We start from the raw sequence: 19,383 nt of genomic DNA on the forward strand, positions 1-19,383 counted from the left end.
TTAGGCCAGAAAAGATGACCTTGTTAGAACATACAAGTTTCTGAGGTGACTTGACAGATTAGACGTGGGAAGATTGTTTTCCCTGTAGAAGACTCTAGCACCAGATGGCAAAATCTTAGAATAAGGGTTCACCCATTTAAGACAGAGATGAGGAGGAGTTTCTTCTTTCAAAGGGTCATGAATCTGTGTAATTCTTTACCAGAAAAGGCTGTTGAGCTTGGGTCATTAAGCGTATTCAAGGCTGAGAAAGACAAATTTTAAATCAGTGAGGGAATCATAGAATCCCTACAATGTGGAAACAGGCCCTTTGGCCCAACAAGTCCACACTGACCCTTGGAGCATCTCACCCAGACCCATACCCTTGTAACCCACCTAATCTACACATCCCTGAACACTACAGGCAATTCAGCATGGCCAATCCACCTAACCTGCATATCTTTGGACTGTGGGAGGAAAACAGAGCACCCGCAGAAAACACTTGCAGACACGGGGAGAATGTGCAAACTCCACACAGTCTCCCGAGGGTGGAATCGAACCCGGGTCCCTGGTGCTGTGAGGCAATAGTGCTAACCACTGAGCCACAGTGCCACCCAAAAAAAATGGGAAAGTGGATTTGAAGTTTATCTGATCAACCATGATCTCATTCAATTGGTTGAATGGCCCTACTTCTGCTCTTACATCCTACCAAGATAGCCTTGAAGAGGATAGGTTTGTACTCTAGTAAAGTTAAGATTTCTGGAGTTTTGATTAAGGTCCTTAAAATACAGCAAGATTATATTCGCTTAACATGGATTTGTTTTACTAAGATGAACCTGAGGACATAAAGGTCAGTTACATAATCTTAGAACTTGGTTGAATGTCAAGAAATGTTTCTTTCTGTTGAAATATAGAACAAGTTGCAGCTTGTGCACTGGGTAAACAATATGTTTTCAACTGTAAATAAAACAATGAACTTGGATGCTGGACATCTGAAATGTATCTGTTTAAATCCTCCTTCCTCACTAGTTCAGGCCCCGGGCATACCTTTCAGGTGAAGCAGCGATTTATCTGCACCTCACTCAATCTAGGCTACTGTATTCACTGCTCACAACACAGTCTCCTCTACACTGGGGACAATAAACACAGATTGGGTGATAGCGTTGTAAAACACATACCTTCTGTAAAAATGAACCTGACCTTCCAGTCGCCTGCCACTTCAACACACCATCATTTCCCTAAGGTAACACTTGTGTCTCCAGCCTGCTGCAGTGCTTCAGCAAAACTCAGCATATGGTGGAAGAATAGCATCTCAACTTCCACTTGGGGATCTTATAGACTTCAGGACTCAATATCAAGTTCAATAATTTTAGGGCCTGAACTCTATGTCTTTTACCCAAAGTCCTGTCATGACTTAGGTCGTTTTCAGATCTGCCAACCCCTTTCCACACGCTCAAAATCCCCAATATCACCTATCTAGCTTTTCTTCTTCCCTGGATCACAATCCCTTTGTTTGCCAAACTTTTTTCCTCTCTCTCTCTTTCTCACTCTCTCTGGGCTTTGACTCCACCTATTTGCTAACTCCTTTCTCTCCCTGCCCCTGTCATCAACATAAATGCCACTTTTTCCTCACTGATATCAGTTCTGAAGAAGTGTCACTGGACTCGAAACGTTAACTCTGTCTTCTCTCCACAAATGCGGCCAAACCTGCTGAGTTTCTCCAGCAAACTCTGATTTATGTTCTCAACTGTGTCTGACATAACATGTGTAGAAGATAGGTGGGACATTGGAAGATTGGAAAGTCCTTATGGTTGAAGAGGAAATTCCAAAATTGACTGAGTGGTTCTTCAATTTCTTTTTGCTTTACCAAGAGAACTGCATGATTGGCTGGAAAGTTACATCTTAATTTGATGAGAAGAAAACAGTTGATCTACCACACTCAGTGCCATACATTAGATTTGCGATGAGCCCTTTAATTATATTGCCTGAATAGAAACAACCTTGAAGTAAGAGTTACTAATGAAAATAAAATATGTTTAATTTAAGGATTCTATTAATTTTTAAAAACATAACCGATCCTAATACCTAATTTTTAGCATTTGCACTTATTTTGTTAAAGTATATTTGAAGTTAATCAAAGCTTCTCATGTTGCGAGATTCAGAGAGATATTTTGATTGATAAAATATCCAATTCTCCAATACTTATTATCAAGAATTTTCAGAATATTACTTTGCAAGTAAATTCATTGAAAATTGAACACTGCACAAGCAACGAAAATACAAGTGCATATCTCAAATTCTAAGTAAGTGCATGAGAACCACAGCAAAAGTATTAAAAGACTAAAAGTCAAATATCAATCAATATTATTGGAAAAGGAAGCATCAATTGAAATTTGAGTAATGTCAACATAATATGCATCAATTTGTTTCATAACACAGAAGTAATAATGTAGAAAATAATAAAGCAATATTTCTTTAAGTTCTATCATTCTATAACAGTCAGTGAAATAAAAAATCCCTATCACTGCAATGTAAGTCACATGGCAAAATAGCACTGCAGTGTGAGTCACATGATTGACTCACTGGTGCTTGCCATTAGGGAACTAGCTGCCGCCTTTGCATCTAAATCAAATTTTGAAAAACACATCTCCAAATAGTGATACCTCTTAGGGCTCAGTTGATATTGATAATCTACTATTGAATTTTGAAGGTTCTGAATTCCTTAATACTTCACTAACCCAGCAATATACCTTTAGATATGCATCATCTGGAATGTATTAAGTCTCATATTAACTGTTATACTAAAGCATTTGTGCATAAAATTAAATGTTAACAATATCCAATCAATGCATCTCCACTTTCAGAAAGACAGCAATTTAATGGGATCTTTATTTCTGATTTTTCTCAGAATTAAATTAGCTGTCTAAAAACCTTGTGTTAGAACTCAGTCTGATGTCCATGCATTAGATGGAAAAATTATACTAGGCGTCTTAATAAATACTGAACATATCCAAAAAAGGCTCCTTGGATACATGCTATTGTATTAGTCCTACATATAGAGGGTGTAGCATTGATGATCTAACCATTGAATATTGAAGTCTCTTAAAAAACAGAATTTTCTTAGCATTTACCACGTAGCATGAGATTTTGTCTAACAGCCGTTATAGCAGCACGTAATTTTCCAAACTTCTAACACATGAAAACAAAAGGAAGAATTACAGGAAGCAGAAAGTCACGATGCCCATTGAGTTGGCATTAATAATTTATCTGACACCAAATTAGGGGAGACGATGGCCTAGAAGTATTTTCACTGGACAGTTAATCAAGAAACTCAGCTAATGTTCTGGGTGCCCAGATTCGAATGCAGCCAAGGCAGATGGTGGAATTTGAACTCAATAAAACAAAACCGGAATGAAGAATCTACTGATGACCATGAAACTATTTTCGATTGTCATAAAAACATAATTGGTTCACGAATGCCCTTCAGGGAAGGAAATCTGGCACCCTCATCTGATCTGGCCTGCATGTGATTCCAGATCCACAGAAATGTGGTTGACTCTCAATTGCCCTCTGAAATGGCCCAGCAAACCACTCAGTTGTATCAATCTCTACAAAATCTCAAAGAAATGGAACAGATCACCTGGCATAAGATCTAGGCACTGGAAAAGACAATGACAGAAACAACCCTGTCGACCATGCAAAATCCTCCTTACTAACACCTGGGGACTAGTGCCAAAATTGGGAGAGCTGCCTCACAGACTAGTCAAGCAATAGCCTGACATAGTCATGCTCATAGAATGATATCTTACAAACAATGTCCCACATACTCCAATCACCATCCCTGGATATGTCCCATCCCCTTGGCAGTACAGGACCAGCAGAGGTGGTAGTGGCACAGTAGGAGTTTTCAATATTGACTCCAGACCTCATAAAGTCTCATGGCTTCAGCTTAAACATGGATGAGGAAACGTCCTTCTGATTACCATGCACTATCCTCCCTCAGCTGTTGAATCAGTGCTCCTCCATGTTGAACAACACTTGGAGGAAGTGCTGAGGATGGCAAGGGCACAAAATATACTTTGGGTGAGGGATTTCAATGGCCACTACTAACAGTGGCTTGGCAGCAGTACTATTGATTGAGCTGGTTGGGTCCTAAAGGGCATGGCTTTTAGACTGGGGCTGCAGCATGTGGTGAGGGAACCAACAAGAGGGAACTCATCCTTACCAATCTGCCAGCAGCAGATGTATCTGTCCAAGACAGTATTGGTAAGCGTGACCACCACACAGTTCTTGTGGAGGTGAAATCCCACCTTCACATTGAGAATAACCTCCATCATGTTGTGTGGCACGATCACTGTGCTAAATGGAACAGACTTCGATCAAGCAATTCAAGTCTGGGCATCCATGAGGCGCTGTGGGCCATCAACACAAGCAGAATTGTACTCCAGCACAATCTGTAACCTCATGGTCCAGCATATCCCCCACTCAACCATTTCCATCAAGTTAAGGGATCATCCCTAGTTCAATGGAGAATGCAGGAGGGCATGCCAGGCATACCTGAAAATGAAGTGTCAACCTGGTGAAGCCACCAAACAGGGCCACTTGCACGCCAAATAGCAAAAGCAGCAAGTGATAGACACAGCAAAGCGACCTCACAACCAATGGATCAGATCTAAGCTCCGCAATCCTGGCTCCACAAATATCCCCAACCTCAATGATGGAAGAGCCCAGCACATCAGTTCAAAAGGTAAGGCTGAAGCATTCACAGCAATCTTCAGCCAGAAGCGCCAAGTGGATGATCCATCTCGGCCTCCTCCTGTGGTCCACATTACTGGGACCAGTCTTCAGCCAATTTGATTCACTCCATGTGATATCAAGAAATGGTTGGAGATACTGGATACAGTGAAAGCATTCTGGCAATAGTACTGAAAGCTTGTGCTCCAGAACTTCCTGCTCCCTTGCCAAGCTCTTCCTGTACAATTGCAACATTGGCATCTACCTGACAATGTGGAAAATTGCCCAGTTATGTCCTGTACATAAAAAGCGGGACAAGTCCAACCCGACCAATTACTGCCCCATCCAAGGTGTTATCAACAGTGATATTAAGCAGCACTTATTTAGCAATAACATGCTCCCTGACACTCTGTTGGGTACTGCCAGGGCCACTCAGCTCCTGACCTCATTACAGTCTTGTTCCAAAGAGCTGAATTCCAGAGGTGAGTGAGAGTTACAGCCCTTGACATCAAGGCTGCATTTGACCGAGTGTGGCATCAAGGAGCCCTAGCAAAACTGGAATCAATGGGTATCAGGGACAAACTCTCCTATGTTTAGAGTCATACCTGGGACATAGAAAGATGGTTGTTGTTGTTGGAGGTCAGTCATTTCAGCTCCAGGATATCTCTGCAGGAGTTCTTCAAGGTAATGTCCTAGGTGCAACCATCTTCAGCTACTTCATCAATGACCTTCCCTCCATCATAAGGTCAGAAGTGGGGATTGTTGCCAATGATTGCACAATGTTTAGTACCATTCATGACTCCTCAGATACTGAAGCAATTCATGCTTAAGTGCAACAAAATCTGGACAACGTCTAGAATTGGGCTGACAAGTGGTAAGTAACATTCATGCCATACAAATGCCAGGCTATGACCATCACCAATAAGAGACAATCAAACCATTGCCCCTTGGTATTCAATGGTATTACCATCATAATATTCCCCACTATCAATACCATAGGGGTTACCATTGACCAGAAACTCAACTGGGACTCGTTACATAAACACAGTGGCTACAAGAGCAGATCAGAGGCTAGAAATACTGAGAGAAGTAACTTACCTCCTGACTCCCCAAAGTCTTTCCCCCATATACAAGGCACAAGTCAGGAGTGTGATAGAATACTCTCCACTTGCTGGGATAGGTGCAGCTCCAACAACACTCAAGTATCCTGACACCATTCAGGACAAAGTAGCCTGCTTGATTGGCATTAATTCACAGGCATCCACTCTCTCCACTACCAATGCTCAGTAACAGCAGTGAGTTTTATCTACAAGACACACTGCAGAAATTCAGCAAAGATCCTTAGAGAGCAACTTCCAATACCATGGCCACTTCCATTCTAGAAGGACAAAAGCAGTAGATTGGTGGGAACACCACCAACCAACTTCAAGATCCACTCCAAGCCACGCATCATCCTGATTTGGAAATATATCACTGTTCCTTCACTGTCGCTGGGTAAAATCTTGGAACTCCCTCCCCAATGGCATTGTGGGTCAACCCACAGCAGGTGGACTGCAGTGATACAAGAATGCAGCTCACCACCACCTTCTCAAGGGCAGCTAGGATGGGCAAGAAATGCTGGCCAGCCAGCAATGACCAAATCCCACAAATGAATTTTTTAAACAATCCTATTATCATTATGTTGTTTTTGAAAATAAGGAGTACTTGTTCTTAGAAAGAATGGTAAACTAATCCTCAGATGAAGGCTGGCAAAGGGATAATGATCATCAGACATCATAAGTAGCTGTTCTATGGTCATTGGTCCAGATCTGTTAAACAGGTGATTGACATAGCATTGAAGGCCAGCTCCCAAAATAAAGTCTATGAACAGGGACAGGATGGGAGAAAGCTGCAAGAAGATTCAGGGAGACAAGCCACGTCATCTCCTTGGGGGAAGACCAGGAGTTCCCCGACATCAGTCTGAGGGAAGAACAATGACAGTTGGTATGAGACAACCAAAGATTACAAGAGGCCACCATCACATGGGACCACTGGAAATTGTGAGAATGCTGCATCTACTCCTCTATTCTACAGAACAGCTCTGGGATCGGTAAAGCATTATCATTTGTCATGAGTCGTACATTTCATTTCTTTGCCTCATTAACTAGTGTACCACATCTAAACTGCTACTTCTGAGTAAACTAACAGAACATAGCGATAAATCATTAACTGCCAAAATAGGCAACTGCGACAATTACTGTAGCACTGTGACAATTACTGAGGCCTGTATCCTTTGGTGGACACAATATCAGAAACAAAATGCTGCCAAGATGCAAAAACAGATTTTCCAGTTTTCTTTCAGTCTCTGGCCACATCCAGTGGCACAGGAAAGGGAATGGGGTCGTGAACCCGAAATGCACCAATACAGAAGCCAGTGGCGCTCTTGTAAAGGACTGACTTCTGAATGTTTGCTATTTCCATGGAGCCAGTCATGATTTGAACACTCTTAAATCATGCCTTCAAGATGGAGGCATGAACACCATGGGAGTCCAGCCAGAAGTCAAAAGAGCTTGTGCAACTTAAATGCAGTGCCTTAAAATCATCAGGCGTTTGCCTGGAAAATTTCAGTCACAGTTTCACAAAAGAATGTTGAAGTCCTTGCCATCTCAAGGGTTGCATGCTTAATTGCGAACAACAGGTATCAGGGCATTCTGCCAGGCACCCTCTATAGAAACTATAGACATGAAGGATGTGGGTGGAAATGAACCCAGCTCCCTTACCCATCGAGGCAGGATGCAACATCCAATAATTCAGAAGATGCCTCAGACAGCAGGAGGGCACATGTGGGGAGCCATTATCAAGAAGTAAGTGCAGAGAGTTACCCGGAGCCCAAGGCATACTGCAACAGGCACAGCGACCTCAAAAGCACCACACGCCAATGCAGAAGGAGACTGCAACTCTCTGGGAAGGTGGTGATAGAAATCTGTACCCTCATGGATAGCAAACTCTCACTTCTCCCCATGCATGGATTGATCCTGTCAGTAGCAGTGAAAGTGATTCTTTACATCGGCATCCTTCCAGGGCTCATTTATGAACTTCCATTGTGTACCAGTGCATTACATCAATGACAGATGCCCTCTTCACCAAGGCTGACTGTAGTGATTGAGACAGTGATGAGGCCTGTCAAGCATGGAGGGCAATAGGGTTCACTGTTATCTCCAACTGCCCCCAACTGTGGGACAATATTGACTGTGGATATTAGGGTACCAGCTCATAGAATCATTAACAGGAAGACATACCACTCACTCAATGTGCAGCTGGTGTGCAATCAGAGGAAAGCCTTACTTCAAGCTTTCCTGGCAGCTCGTTCAGTCAAACAGTTCTCCGCTCTTTCATCTAATTCCCTGGGTAGACAGATGAGTTCTTGGTTGCAAGAACTACCCATTGGGGGAATGATTCCTCACACTGCTACAACACCCTCAAACAGAGCCCCAACAGTGGTACAGTGACAGCACCAACTAACCAGAAACCTCAATGAACCTCAAGATGTGTTTTTGTTGCCCGGATTGCAATTGTGCTCCACTACATTCCTCACTGCCAGCCTGCCTGTCATTGTGGTTGTGGGCTGCGTACTGCGCAACATTATACAGGAAAGAGGAGTAACTGCCAGAAGGAAGGCCCCATATCATCTGATAATGATGAGAAAGAAAATTGGATGGTGGATATCAAAGACCAGGGGACTCTTATGAAATGATTTTATTTGCACAGAGTGCCCTAAATAAGGATGGAGTTGGCCAAGCCTGGAGACTCAGAACGAACTCTCTGCAGGACAGTTTCTGTGAGGAATGCAATAATATAACTAAGGTTTAGCTGAAGGAACCTGATGACTGAATAATAATAGACTGGATGCTTGGCAGTGCACCAATAATGAGCTTTCACCAGGAGAGCAACCACGCTTTCAGTCTTCACAAACTATCAGTTGCAGACAGATAGACTACTTGCTGCAATCTCCTCTGGCACCAGTCAGAAGCTGACGATATCTGTGCATTGTAACTACTGTTTGACATAGAGATGTAAACAGCATGTTAACCATTGGAAATAACCGTGAGTTTATTTACTTCATCACTGATACTAACTACGTGTACTGAACAGAAACAACACATCATAGTGACCCAGTTAGTCCTGTTTGCGGCTGCATGACCTGTATCTCAGTAGGGGCAGCGGCATCACTGGCACAGGCACCACAACCACTTCCTCTACCAGAGGACTCAGGAAAGTTGAGAATGCTGAGGGTGTCACAAGTTGCAGTGACCTTCATCCTTCTCTTGAATATCTCAGTCTCATTTATCAATTCAAATTTATCAATTTCACTTCCAATTTCCACTTTGCTCTCACCTTCACCTGGTCCATCTCTGACTCCTCCCTTCCTTTCTTCGACATACAGTCATAGAGTTATAGAGTTATACAATACAGAAACAGACCCTTAGGTCTAACTTAGGTCCATGCCAACCAGACATCCCAATCTGACATATTCCCATTTGCATTAGGCCCATATTCCTCTAAGCCCTTCCTTTTAATGTACTTATTCAAATGCCTTTTAAATGTTGTAATTTTACCTGCCTCCACCATCTCATCTGGCAGTTCATTCCAAACACACACTACCCTCTGCATGAAAAGGTTACCCCTCAGGTCCTTCTTAAATCTTTCTCCTCTCACCTTAAACATATGCCCTCTAGTTTTGGACTCCTCCACTCTAGGAAAAAAACTTTGGCTCTTCATCCTATCCATGTCCCTCATGATTTTAAAAACCTCTATAAGATCACCTCTCAGCCTCAGTGTGGAACTGAAGGAACACAGAAGGCCAGGCAGCATCAGAGGAGCAGGAAAGTCGACATTTTAGGTCAGAACCCTTCTTCAGAAAAAGGGTTTTCTGAAGGCTTTTCTGAAGAAGGGTCCCGACCTGAAATGTCAACTTTCCTGCTCCCAATGATGCTGCCTGCCTGGCCTGTTGTGTTCCTCCAGCTCCACACTGCGTTATCTCTAACTCCAGCATCTGCAGTTCTTACTATCTCTCAGCCTCAGATGCTCCATGGAAAATAACCCCAGTCAATCCAGCTTCTCCCTATAATTCAAACCCCACAGTCCCGGCAACATTCTTATAAATCTTTTCTGCATCCTCTCAAGTTTATTAATTGTTTCCATTTTTGGAGATAGCGTACCCACTGATACCCATTGCAAACCCACCATCTACCTGGACTATAAATCCTCACATCCCATTCTCCCAGTTTTTCCATCTCCATTGCATCCGTTCTGACAATTCCAACTTTTGCAGCGAAGCCTCAGACCGAGGATTGTCCACCACAGTGCCCTCAACCATATTCGACCTATCTCCCACACTTCTGCCTTCACCTCTTTCCTTCCCTCCCACAAGACCGATAAGGTCCTCTGGTCCTCATTTACCACCCTACCAGCCTCTGCAGCCAAAGAATCGCAAGCTGCATTTCCATCATCTCCAACAGGATGCCACAATCAGATACATATCCAACTCCCCTCCCTAGCAGCATTCTGCAGGGACTGTTCCTTCCAGAAGACCCTGTCCACTCCTCCATTCCCAACATCTCACACTCCCACAGTACCCTCCCATGCAATTGCAGAAGGTGTAAAGCCTCCCCGTTTACCTCCTCCCTCCTCGCCATCCACGGCGCCAGACACATCTTCTAGGTGAAGCAACGGTTTACCCTGTCCTCCATTCAATCTGGTCTAGTGTGCTCGCTGCTCACAATGTGGTCTCCTACACTGGGGGAGACACAACACAGACTGGATGACCACTTTACAGAACATCTACATTCTGCCCACAAAAAAAGATGCTGAGCTTCCCATTGCTTGTCACTTCAACACGCTACCCTGTTCCCTGGCCAACGTCTCTATCTCAGGCTTGCTGCAGTGCTCCAGCAAATCTCTGCGCAAGCTTGAAGAACAACATTCATTTTCTGCTTGGTGACCCTACAGCCTGATTCTGTCTTCCATTTTTTTTTACCCAGCCCTACCCCATGTCCTGTTATGACATGGGTTGCTTTCAGTACACCCTACCCATTCTCTCCTACTGTCAGGTCTCATTATCACTTAGCCTACTATCCATAATCTCCTTGCTGACCTACCACTTCCATATCTCTCTCTCTCTCTCCCCTTCTCTGGGCCCCATCTCCACCTATTCACTCATCTCTTTGTCCACTCCACTCCCCCAACTTTGTCTTCAGCATAAATATCGCATTTTCCTAGCTGCTAAAAGTACTGTTGAAGAGTCACTGGACTCAAAACATTAACTCTGCTTTGTCCACACAGATGCTGCCAGACCTGCTGAGTTTCGCTAGCTGTTTTGGTACTGTCAGCCTTAGGTTAGGTTTCCCACTGGCTTCAGGGTTCTGCAGCGAAGGGTCACCTCACATCCTTGCCTGCCATTGTTGGACCATCTGCAAAGTGTCTTGTTCAGGATCCTCAGCTCCACACATACTCCCCTTTAAACAGTGCTCAGGCTCTCACATAACTGCTCCAAGCTATGGAGTGTGCCATTCACCTTGTGTGGCACATCACACTGCCCTTGGAGCACTGCAGTCCTGTTGTTTGTGGTTCTCCATGACATGCAGCACTCCTTTATGATTTGGAAGCCCTATGATCACTGTCATGGTCCTCCGAATCTCTGTTAACGCAGTGTTGTGTGCTGAAATACTTAACAGTCTGGCTGTTTGAGATAGCATGACCTTACTGAGTTGAAAGCTTGAATATTTAATTCCACAGGTATTTTCAAATGTTTGTTAACAGTGGTTCAATAAGGCAGTATGGCAATTATCTCAATAAGGCTATAAGTAACATTGTGTGACAGGTAGGCTTATGCTTTGTATCACTAAAGACTATCATCACTTATAAGTCAGAATTAAATTAATTAGTTCATTTTGTTGCTGTTTCTTAATTATATTAGATGACAGTAACAAATTTAGTTGCTCCATGGCATGTTTTAGACAACATGTGGGAAAATGTGAGAATTTGAACTACACAATGCATTGTGATATCAAAGAGACCTGTACAAACGTTCCACTTGGAACTTTTTAAAAGAGTGCAGCAGTGTGTAACTTTTGTTTTATTCTTTCATAAGATGCTCAATATTTATAGCCTATCCCTATTTGTCCTGGATGAGGTGGTAGTGAAGTACTTTCTTGAACCGCTGCAGTCTTGACCTTCCTCTGTACTGTCAGGAAGGGAATTCCATTGTTGTGGTGACAATGAAGAGAGAGTGATATAGCTTCCAATCAGAGCAGTGTGTGGCTTTGGAGGAAAACTTGCGGTTGGTGGTGTGCTCAAGTATCTCCAGTCCTTGTCTTTCTAGAGGGGAGAGGTTGCAGGTTTGGAAGGTTCTGTAGAAAGAGACATCTTGTAAATGGTACCCACTGCTGCCACTGTGCCTTATGGCGGAAGGAGTAAATGTTTATACATGGGGTGCCAATCAAATGGGCTGTTATGCCCTGGATGGAGTCAAGCTTCTTGATTGTTTTTGGAGCTACACTCATTCAGGCAAGATGGTAGACTCACATTGGGGAGACAAGAGGTAAGTTACGCACCGCAGAGTACCTAGCATCTGATCTGCTCTTGTGGCCACCAACATTTATCTGTTGGTCCACTTCAGCCTCTGGTCCATGACAACAAAGGATGATGATAGTGGGAGATTCAACGATGGTAACTCTATTGAATGTCTACGGGGAGATGGTTAGATTCTCTTTTGTTTGTATAATCGTCAGAGAATATTCTGATTCACTTATCCACTTCTGACCTTGTGATAGGAGGAAGGTTATTGATGAAGTGGCTGAAAATGGTTGGGCCTAGGACACTCCCTGAGGAACCCCTGCAGAGATGTTCTATGAATGAGATGATTGACCTTCAGCCATCTTCGTTTCTACTGGACATGACTCCAACCAGTGGAGAGTTTTTCTAAATGCTAACTTGATATCAAGGGCAGATACTCATAACTCACCTCTTTCAATCAACTCTTTTGTCCATGTTTGGACCAACGTTACCAATGATATCAGGAGCTGAATGACTCTGACAGAACTCAAACTGAGCATCAGTGAGCATCAGGTTATCTCTGATCGTGTACTACTTGATAGTAATAGCAGCAACCCCTTCCATCACTTTGCTGATGTCCAACAATAGACTTATAGAATGGTCATAGGTCAGGTGATATTTGTTTTGGTTTTGTAGACAGGATATAACTGGGCATCTTTCCACATTGCTGGGTAGATGCCAATGCAGTACCTATCTGTACTGGAACAGCTTGGGTAGTGGCTTTGCATGTTCTGAAAAACAAGTCTTCAGCACTACTATCATAATGTTGTCAGGGTCTTTGCAACATCAACTGACTTCGGCTGTTGGCTGAAGATAGTCAGCAGTGATTTTGGGGACCTCTGGAGGAGGTTGAGAGGGATGATCCACTCAGTACTTCAGGCTGAAGACAACTGCAAATGCTTCACAGTCTTGTCTTTCAGACTGATGTGCTGGCCTCCCTCTTTGTTAAAGATGAGGTCGCTTGTGGAGTCTTCTCCTCCTTTTATTTATTCTTCCAAGGCCATTCATGACTGGATGTGGCAGGACTCCAGAGCTTTGATCTGATCCATTTGGTTGTTAGATTGCTTAGCTCTATCTGTCACATGCTCTTCCCACTGCTTCGCATGCAAGCAATCCTGTGCTGTAGCTTCATCAGGTGGACACCTCGTTATTTGGCATGGCCTGGTACTACTTCCAGCATGCCCTCCTAAGTACAAACGATACAATGTTATTTTTCGTTTATACGGAAGCAGAATACACTAATTTAAGCAAGTCATTGTATAACAAGAAATCGGTATAATCAACTCTATGGTAACATTAAATTGTACAAGGGTATATTTGACGGTGGTTCTTTAAACTAGAATATTAAATTGAGCAACTTTGGAAGATTAATTTTCAGCATGATGGTACCCCTTGAAGTAAGTGTCAAATAAATTGCTAATCTTAAATTCTTAAGTAATAAAGTTAATTTGAATATATTCCTTCCTGTATAAATAAGTGATAGTTTTCTCCAAAATCCTGTATATAATTACTTTTTTTTATATTAATCAGACAATTAGAGATTTTATATTTTTCACAGTAATCTTGATGAGCAAGGTCAGGAGCCCTTCTTTAGATAATCCACATTTTTAAGATTACAAATTATATAAGCTCAATTGACATTTTTATTGCCCGACTGTAATGGATTACTCACTTCAGTATTCCACACATCTGTACACACTCGTACCATCATAGAGCTCCATCTAGTGGAAGCATAGATTGATTACCTGTCTTTTCAGAGCTCATTAGTAAGTATAGCCTCAAATTCCTCTTCTCAGGAACTGGTTAAGTGTATGCTTTCTCCTGAATTTTTCTGAAATTTGATAAGTTCATAACAATGATGAAAATATGTGTAGTTATTAAAGCACCTACGTAGTTACAGCAAAAAACATGTATGTTTAAAAGTTTGCTAATCCAACTGCAAAGTGAACAATTTAAGGTGTGAATGACTGATTAGCAAATGAGTAAAGCAAACTTAATAACAAAGCCCTGAAAGTGCTGTCAAAATTGATAATTAAGAAATGTGATAACATTTTTGATGGAGAATATTTACAGTTACCCATAGAGGATGTGAAGTATTTGCGTGTCATGACAGACATTGTTGTTTGCAGTGAATTTGCTGAAGGCCTAAGAGAGTGACAAAGAAACACAAATAGATGATATATGAATATTACTGTGGCGTAGCATCTCAGGGTATATAAGCTCCATAACTGTGGAACTCTGCTCTTAGCATGGAGATTTCCCTATACGAGAGTACAGATTGAAAATAACGATAAAGTTAATGCATTCAAATTATTATACACTTGATCGTGCAGCTATTTATCTTACTGGCCATAAACCTGAGAGCAGCATGAATCAGGCACACTGATTTCCATACCTGATTTTCTGATCTTCCTTTGGTTTGACGGAGTTTCACATTTAACCCCAGCCTTTCCAGCAAAACAACTCAATTCAGGGTAATAAATTTTCCCCTCTCCTTATTACTGAAGGATGTTAATTTTTTTAAGGTATATCATATTGTTGTGAATTTTTGGACCAAAAACTTTAGTTAAAAAGCAATTTTAATACGTACCTGTACATATATTTAGTGACTGTTCTAAAACCACATGAAATAGCCCAACAATGGTTACTGCTGTAATTATGTTATTGGACTTAAAAGTAACCTTTGAGAAATCATTGTTATGAATTTATCAAATTTCAGAAAAATTCAGGAGAAAGCATACACTTAACCAGTTCCTGAGAAGAGGAATTTGAGGCTATACTTACTAATGTCAGAGAGTAATCAACACTTCATATACTTTCTGATGGGTCTGGAATGCTAACTATTGTGTTACAACCTACTATAGAGATGACTGTCTCCAACTAAAAAAATTTGCAAATTATACCCGTCCTTCAAAAAGATGTATTAATTACCTTCCACTGACCTCTGGAATGGGCCATAGGCTATTGGCTATCTGTAGTGGAAGCCATTGACTAGATCGTAACTGCTTCTTCCCCTCAGAAAGGCTTGGTCACATGACCCTTATGGTAGCGACTATAAATTGTCTTTTCAATCACACAATTTTTAAATATCAGTTTATGGGTCAGTGTTGCTCCATATGACATCCATTGACAATATCAACACCCTTAGCTTTAGCCCAGAAAGTAAAAAGCCTGTCATTTGTAAAACTGCATACATTTTGTATTTGTGTACCCTTTCCTTCATCAAAACAGTAAGGGAGGAGTTACATTTCAACCAAAACTTCCCAGAAGACCTTTCAAGGGATTTTTAATATTAAGAAACTTCCTACAACACCTCTGCTGTTGGCTAAAGGAAATCAATTCATTCACACAAAGGAATTCCCATTTTCTAACACAAGTTTTGGAATTTTGGACTCCATCCTAAAAATAAGCACATTGGTAAACTGGAATCCCTCAGTTGTTTTGGACTTCAGTTGTTACGATATGAATGATCTCATTATCCTTTCCAATTCTATCTCTCTATGTATCTTTGTAAGGATACATGAGTTGCAATGCATTCCTCCATGTCTGAAGGTGTGAGAAGTCATCGATCCTGATAACTAAAACCCAAAGTCTGAAAAGTCTTGTTGGGGAATAAGCGTACTGGCAAACAAGAAAGGACAAGCACAAAACTCAGAGGGCAAACTAACGAGGTTTATTGGACAACAAAATCTTGTAATATCACGCAAGCTCCTCTACAGCTTTAAGAATTCCTCTTTAATTTCCTAGTCTATCTTAACAGCTGAAGTTCCTACCCCACCTTAACTGCACACTCTGTACTTGCTGCTGCCATCTCATTGACTCTCTCTCTCTCTGTCTCTCTCTCTCTCTCTGTCTCTCTCTCTCCGCCCCCCCATCCCTCCAGCTATTTCTTGGAAAAACAATTTGGCCACTTCTTACTTCTTAGTTGTAACTGTCCTTTCACCTCTCCGAATCAACCTCTAACTTATACTTGGCAAGAGCATCTTTCAACAGTATCCTCCTGTTAAGTTCTATCCACTGCCGGTTAAAAAAAGTCTTGGGAATGTGCCCTCTTTTACACCCCTGTCAATGGCAGCTTCTCCAGATTATTTCCGATTCTGAATACCTATTTCAACAGAATTTAGAACTCCTTGTTATCATTTATGAGTCTTGACCAACGGAGAAGGTGTTCCTGGTCAATAATTCAACACCAGAACCAATTTCCTTGAGCTTCCCTTCCCTTCATGTGCCTGATCACTGCTAACCATAGTTAGTATCTAAACAGTGTGCTCTGACCTCTTTTTGAGCAGACCTTCAGTTGTTTTCCTCTTAAAGTCATATTACTGTTTCTAACACTTAAAGAGGCATGTAATTTAAGATTTTTAATACAACTTCAAGCCGCATTATCTACACAGATATGCCACTAAGGTGAATTTTAATGGAGAGCTCATTTAAATTTGCTATTTTTGTAGACATGCAAGGACTTTCAAGAAATATCTCTAAAAAGCAAACCATAGTTTTTTAAAACATGCAAATTAAGTTCTGATTATGTGGTTAAAGGCTGAAATCATTTTCAATACAGGTCTGAGTGAGAAACCTCTACACATGTATTTTGTCAATGATTTTCTAATATCTGCACACCTGAGTGTGCCTGTGAAGGTGGTGCAGGAATATACATTCAAGGGAGTGAATGTCAACGATGTGTATATTCAGCCTTTCCCCTGCAGTATCTGGAGCAGTTCATGTCCATGGTTTTCTTTGCAATCCTGGTGCTGCTGATTCCAGAACTTGTTATGAAAGCACAAAATTGACCTGAATGAATTTCAGTATTTTCGAACTCTTGTGGCAATGCAAAGCATATAAGATCCTTTTTTGCCAATGCTAGATGATTGGCATAACTGCAACATGAGATATCATGAAAAGCAATAAACCTCAACTTTAGATAAGTGCCATTTCTAGGAAGCTTTTAAGAGTCTTGATCCACCAGATGCTTTTTTAAGCAACCTAGGATTTTAATACATTTTTAAATGGCAAAATGTTTGCTTGTATTGATGAATAGAGAGGCAGGTTAAATGATCAGCCACGAATATATTGTTCATTTTAAGGCAATACATTTATCCGGACTGAGGCTTGAAACTACACTGTTCATTTTCAAAGACAAAATATTCTTTTTTCAAGTTTCAGTAGATTTTCCAGAAGTGTTATTGATTTGTCCTTTCCAGTCTTTTTAAGCGGGCATATCTGCCCTTCAGACTTAAAATCTCTGCAGTAACAGACTTTCAGGACATACTGGTGTCTCCTCCAGCTTTATTCACCACTTACATACACTTGAATTGCTGGAAATCTGTATTCAAGGGTTACCTTTACAACCAGTAAAAGTACAGAAGGAACAAATGAACTGAATGGTCTAAATCAGGGCAGTTGGTGAAATGAACCTGAAAGATACTGAAAAAAAAAACACAGACAAGACGCTTCTCTTTGGCTGCTTCTTGTTACAGACCGAACCAAACACCCCCCAAAACGTGTCAAGAAGATAGGTCCTGACCCAAACTTTTCCTTATTTTAAAGGCATTGTGTTCTGGATGCAGTTGAATTGGTCAAACTACCAGATTTGAAGCGAAGCACACTTTTCTTTATTATTCATTCACGAAATAAGAACATCGCTGGCCAGGCCAGCATTTATTGCCCACCCCCAAGTAACCAGAGGGCAGTTAAGCATCAATCACATAGCTGCAGGCCTGGAGTCATATGTAGGCCAGACCACGTTAGGATGGCAGTTTCCTTCCCTAAAGGGGCACCAAATGGGCTTTTTCCTGACAATCAGTGGCAGTTTCATAGTCATAATTAGACTCCTCATTCTAGACATTTATTGAATTCAAATTCCATTGCCTACCATGGCAGGATTCAAACCCATGTCCCCAGAACATTACCAAGGTCTCTAGGTTAATAGTCTGGCGATAATACGATTAAGCCATTGCCTCCCAAATAGTCATACACCGTAGTTGAAATACAGACAAAATAAAAGTAAAATAAAATAATTGGCTTAACTGTAACCTAGCAAAATACTTAACAAAATAATAAATAACTCATTTACTGTTCCAATATAATAACATCCCATAAGCACACCTTTGGCAAAGGCACATTCAGTAACATAGATTGCCTCACATGCAATTCTAGCAGCAGAAAGAGAACCCAAGCTTTTAGCTGTAGCAAAGAGAGGTAGAGCTGTAACAGCATCACACCACAACATTAAAACTAGCCTGAGATGCTTGTTTTGTGGGAGTTTGACCTGACACATTCAAGCTGCTTCTACTAATTTTTTTTTAAAATCCAAGGCCTCACAAGCTGTTTACTTTATTGGCTTGAAGCAGACAACTCGCTACCTGTGCCTCAATCCCTCTTTATAAACTAAAGGAGAAAATACAAATCTTAAAGCCATAGAATTGGCACATCTCCCTCCTTTAAATAACAAAACACATATACATTATATTGACTCTAAGCATGCAAATATTCACTACTACAGCCCATTTCAGTCCTTTTCCACCCGCCACCATATACCTCCGTCTTCTTTCATCACAGTCCATAAAACGCATTGGCATTTACATTCTCTCGTCCATCCATGTGTATAATTTTCAAATTGAATGGCTGCAATAATAAGCCCCACCTAAACAGTCTGGTATTTTTATCCTTGTTACCATTTTCCCAAAAACTTTAAGGGGTTACGATCAGCGTATACAGTTTTCTCAGGCACATTATAGGCAATATGAATGCTGAAATGTTGAATGCTGACACCAAACTCAAAGTCTTCTTCTCAATTGTGGAATATTTCTGTTGATTATTATTCAATTTTCTGAAAAAGTGCTCCATGGCTCTTTCTATCTTCTTGTCGTCTTCGTGCAAGAGTACAGCACCGACACGCACATCACTCGCAGATAGCCACTTTGAATGGCTTTGCATAATTACATGTGGCTAAACCTGGGGCAGTGGTTAATACTTATTTCAGGCTGTCAAATGCTTTCTGACATTCCTCCGTTCACTGAAATTTTCTGCACATCTTCAACAAGTCAGTCAGTGGAACGACCACACTGCTAAAAGTCAGTA

Source organism: Rhincodon typus, chromosome 4, assembly GCF_021869965.1.
Source record: "Rhincodon typus isolate 14 chromosome 4, sRhiTyp1.1, whole genome shotgun sequence".
NCBI classification, from domain to species: domain Eukaryota; kingdom Metazoa; phylum Chordata; class Chondrichthyes; order Orectolobiformes; family Rhincodontidae; genus Rhincodon; species Rhincodon typus.